Below are 5,657 nucleotides of genomic sequence, written 5' to 3' on the forward strand. Positions count from 1 at the left end.
TTTCGCCTCTGTGTTCATTAAGGATATTGGTCTATAATTCTCTTTTTTGATGAGGTCTTTGTCTGGTTTAGGGATCAAGGTAATGCTGGCCTCATAAAATGAATTTGGAAGTTTTCCTTCCATTTCTATTTTTTGAAACAGTTTCAGGGGTATAGGTATTAATTCTTCTTTAAATGTTTGGTAGAATTCCCCTGGGAAGCCGTCTGGCCCTGGGCTCTTATTTTTTGGGAGATTTTTGATGACTAGTTCAATTTCCTTACTGGTTATGGGTCTGTTCAGGTTTTCTATTTCTTCCTGGTTCTGTTTTGGTAGTTTCTAGATCTCTAGGAATGCATCCATTTCTTCCAGATTGTCAAATTTGCTGGTGTATAGTTGCTCATAATATGTTCTTATAATTGTTTGTATTTTCTTTTGTGTTGGTTGTGATCTCTCCTCTTTCATTCATGATTTTATTAATTTGGGTCCTTTCTCTTTTCTTTTTGATAAGCCTGGCCAGGGGTTTATCAGTCTTATTAGTTCTTTAAAAGAAGCAGCTCCTAGTTTTGTTGATAAGCTCTACTGTTTTGTTGGTTTCTATTTCATTGATTTCTGCTCTGATCTTTGTGATTTCTCTTCTCCTTCTGGGTTTAGGCTTTCTTTGCTGTTCTTTCTACAGCTCCTTTAGGTGTAGGGTTGGGTTGTGTATTTGAGACCTTTCTTGTTTTTTGAGAAAGGCTTGTACCACTATATATTTTCCTCTCAGGACTGCCTTTGCTGTGTCCCACAGATTTTGAACAGTTGTGTTTTTATTATCATTTGTTTCCATGAATTTTTTCAATTCTTCTTTAATTTCCTGGTTGACCCATTCATTCTTTAGTAGGATACTCTTTAGCCTCCATGTATTTGGGTTCTTTCCAACTTTTCTCTTGTGATTGAGTTCTAGCTTCAGAGCATTGTGGTCTGAAAATATACAGGGAATGATCCCAATCTTTTGGTACTGGTTGAGACCTGATTTATGACCCAGGATGTGATCTATTCTGGAGAATGTTCCATGTGCACCAGAGAAGAATGTGTATTCTGTTGCTTTGGGATGGAATGTTCTGAATAGATCTGTGATGACTTCTGGTCAATGTGTCATTTAAGGCCTTTTTTTCCTTATTGATCTTTTGCTTGAATGAGCTGTCCATTTCAGTGAGGGGGGTGTTAAAGTCCCTACTATTATTGTATTATTGTCAATGTGTTTCTTTGATTTTGTTAATTGGTGTTTATATAGTTGGCTGCTTTCATGTTAGGGGCATAGATATTTAAAATTGTTAGATGATCTTGTTGGACAGACCCTTTGAGTATGATATAGTGTCCTTCATCATCTCATATTATAGTCTTTGGCTTAAAATCTAATTGATCTGATATAAGGGTTGCCACCCCAGCTTTCTTTTGATGTTGATGACCATGGCAAATTGTTTTCCACCCCTTCACTTTAATTCTGGAAGTGTCTTTGGTTCTAAAATGAGTTTCTTCTACATAGCATATTGATGGGTTTTTTTTTTATCCATTCTGATACCCTGTGTCTTTTGATTGGGGCATTTAGCCCATTTACATTGAGGGTAGTTATTGAAAGATATGAATTTAGTGCCATTGTATTGCCTGTAAGGTGACTGTTACTATATATTGTCTCTGTTCCTTTCTTGTCTACTACTTTTAGGCTCTCTCTTTGCTTACAGGACCCCTTTCAATATTTCCTGTAGGGCTGGTTTGGTGTTTACAAATTCTTTTAGTTTTTGTTCATCCTGGAAGCTTTTTATTTCTCCTTCTATTTTCAATGATAGCCTAGATGGACAGAGTATTGTTGGCTGCATGTTTTTCTCATTTAATGCTCTGAATATATCATGTCAGTTCTTTCTGGTCTGCCAGGACTCTGTGGGTAAGTGTGCTGCCAATCTGATATATTTACCATTGTATGTTACAGACTTTTTGTCCTGGGATGCTTTCAGGATTTTCTCTTTGTCACTAAGACTTGTAAGTTTTACTATTCGATGATTGGGTATGGACCTATTTTTATTGATTTTTGAGGGGGGTTCTCTGTGCCTCCCGGATTTTGATGCTTGTTTCCTTTGCTATGTTAGGGAAATTCTCTACAATAATTTGCTCCAATATACCTTCTGTTCCCCTCTCTCTTTCTTCTTCTGGAATCCCAATTATTCTAATATTTTTTCATATTATGGTATCATTATCTCTCAAATTCTCCTCTTGTGGTCCAGTAGTTGTTTGTCTCTCTTTTGCTCAGCTTCTTTATTCTTCATCATTTGGTCTTTTATATCATTAATTCTCTCTTCTGCCTCATTTATCCTAGCTGTAAGAGCCTCCATTTTTGATTGCACGTCATTAATAGCTTTTTTGATTTCAGCTTGGTTAGATTTTAGTTCTTTTATTTCTCCAAAAAGGGCTTTTATTTCTTCAGACAGAGTTTCTCTAATATCTTCCATACCTTTTTTGAGCCCAGCTAGCACCTTGAGAATCATTATTCTGAACTCAAGATCTGACATACTACCAATATTTATACTGATTAGGTCCCTAGCCTTTGGTACTGTCTCTTGTTCTTTTTTTGTGGTGAGTTTTTCCATCTTGTCTTTTTATCCAGATAAGAATATATGAAGGAGCAAATAAAATACAAAAAGGGTGGCAAAGGTCTCATAAAAAAAAAAAAAAAAAACCAAAAAACAAAATCAGAAGAGACTCCAAATTGGGGGAGAAGAAAAGGGGTAAAAAAATTTTAAAAATTAAAAAATATATATATATTAGACTGGTGAATAGAATAGAGCCATCCACTTGATTTTGGGTATTTTGGTCTGTTAAAAGAATCTACTTCCCAAAATTTTAAAGAAAGAAAAACATTTACAAAAATAAGAGTAAACACAATGAAGAGATGGAATATGACTGTAAAGATGAAAATAAAAAAAATTATAAAAAAGGAATTGATAAGTTGGTGGGAAAAAGAGAAAAAAAAAGTGGAGAGAATGTGCTCAGGCTGGAGACTAAAACAAAGTCTTGTGCTTGATTTAGGGTGTATTTGGATCTATTAGAAGAAATTGTATCCCAAATTTTTTTAGGAAAAAGAAAACTCCTATATGTCTATAAAACATAACTTTAGATACAATGAAGGATAAAATATGACTATAATAATGAAGGTTTATTTTTTTTTATTTTTTTTTTAAAGATTTTATTTATTTATTTGACAGAGAGAGATCACAAGTAGGCAGAGAGGCAGGCAGAGAGAGAGAGAGAGAGAGAGAGGAGGAAACAGGCTCCCCACCGCGCAGAGAGCCCGATGCGGAACTCGATCCCAGGACCCTGAGATCATGACCTGAGCCGAAGGCAGCGGCTTAACCCACTGAGCCACCCAGGCGCCCAATAATGAAGGTTTAAAAAGATTTTTTAAAAAGTATTGTTAAGATAAACTATTTAAAAAACATTGAAAGAGAAAGAGGAATAGTTAAAAAATTAGAATAAGAAAAAAAAATTTAGTTAACTTTGCAAGACCAAAGAATCATGGGGAGAAAGCCATGAATTGCATGCTTTGCTGCCCCTACCTCTGGAATTCTGCTGTTCTCGTTGATCAGTAAGCTTGGTCTTGGCTGGATGTTCTTGTTATCTTTTGGGGGAGGGGCTTGTTGTTGTGATTCTCAAATGTCTTCACCCAAGGTGGAATTGCTCCACCCTTGCCAGGGGTTGGACTAAGTAATCTGCTCCAGTTCACTTTCAGGAGCTTTTGGTCCCTGAATGCTTTCCATAGAGCTCTGGAGGATGGGAATGAAAATGGCGGCCTCCCAATATCCGGCCTGGAGGAGCTGAGAGCTCAGGCCCCACTATTCAGTGTGCCTTCAGAGAAAAGCGGTCAATCACTCCCGTCTCCCTGGTCTCCTGCCGTACTCCGAGCTCATCTGGCCCGTGACTGAGTGTTTCTGTCTCTGGCACACAGCCCCATTTGGAGTCTCCAAACCCCGCAGATTCCTGCTGCTCTACTCTCTGGTGGTTCTCCCCAGATCTGACACTTGTGGGGTCCCTGCTCAAAGAGCAGTGTCCTGACAGTGCCACGGATCACAGTTTAAGGTCACCCCAAGCTGAGAGCTTACTCCTCAGCTCCGTCTCTGTAGCCAGCTTCCCTGCTCTGATACCTGTGAGCTCTGCTACACTCAGACACCCCTGATCCTTTTGTGACCCTGAGGGACCTGAGACCACACTGTCCCCATGAGGGCTCCACCCTGGCTTAGCCTCTGGAGCGTTGTCCCTCAGTGGGGCAGACTTCTTAAAGTTCTGATTTTGTGCTCTGCTGCTCAGAGCACCTCCCACCCCTCACGGTCTATCTTCCCGTCACTTTGGATTCACTTCTCTGTAGGTCCTACCTTTCAGAAAGTGGTGGATTTTCTGTTCCCAGAATTGCTGCTCTTCTTCTCTTCAATCTCCTGTTGCATTTGTAGGTGTTCAGAATGGTTTGATAACTATCTAACTGAGCTCCTGTAACTTGATGTCATCGCAGCCTGTTACTCCTCTGCCACCTGTGACCAGTCCCCCCTAGTTTTCTGAACTTTTTACACAAGAAACAGAAGCTGATATCCATTAGAGGAGAAGTGTAGATCAGTGTGTCTTGGATGAATACAGGCGTGCTTGCCTATATAAAAAGTCCACATATAGTCCCTGCTTGCAGATGGGGAGCCATGTGACCACTTCTGACCAATGAGATATGAGTGAAAGTGACTTTCATGTAAGTTTTCTTTGCCTCCCAGGGACTGTTCCAGGGTGAATTTCTAGAGGATGAAGCCTCCATAAGCCTGGGTCCCTGAGTAGTTACTATATGCAGCAGGGCTTCCCACCCACAATGGGCAAGTAGTATGAGTGAAAAATTAAGCTTAGTTTTATTGAGCTACTGAGAATTAGGACTGGCCCCTGTAGAACTATGTAGACTTGAACAATGTGAGCTTTATGACCTGCCAAAAAAGCTTCCAAATATGGACCATGTTTTCTTCAGAGTGGTCAGTGTTTGGAACATCAAAATCAAACCTGTGGGGAGCGGTGCACATTAAAGTAATAAAATATGTAGACAAATGAAACAAAAACAAGACACATTTTATTTCACAATCTTTGTGGCCAGAAGACTCTGATCCTTAATAGTGAATAGCTCAATATTCAAGAATGTTAAAATCATTTAAAAAATATCCTGCATGTTCTTTCTTGATAATTCCTAAAATTTCCTGGTAATAGCAAGTTCTATTACATTCTTAGAGTTTGCCGGAGCATTTGGTTGACTAGAGTCTTTAGGCAAAACTAATCTGTCCAGCGTTTTGGTGCCAGCGAGGTTGCTATTCTCTCCCTTTGGTAATTCTAACAATACTTTGTTACCTCAGGAAATGCAGACGACCAGACATCTCACATCTGCCATCTTAGAAGCTTCCACTTAAGCTTTCAGACTCTCAGGATCACAAATATTGACTCCTGTTAGTCTGGGGGAGGAATTATGTCTGGCTCTGTTCTGGTAAATAATTCCTTCAGAGCTTCTCATATACCTGCTCAGGACTTTTAGCTATAGTATATAGCTAATTAAGTATATACAATTTCAACAGTCTCTGCCCTCATTCTGCTTATAACCTACTTGAGGAAAAAGCCATAAAAGCAAGGATGAAATA

The sequence above is a fragment of the Mustela erminea genome, chromosome 4 (genome assembly GCF_009829155.1).
Source record: "Mustela erminea isolate mMusErm1 chromosome 4, mMusErm1.Pri, whole genome shotgun sequence".
Lineage (NCBI taxonomy): Eukaryota > Metazoa > Chordata > Mammalia > Carnivora > Mustelidae > Mustela > Mustela erminea.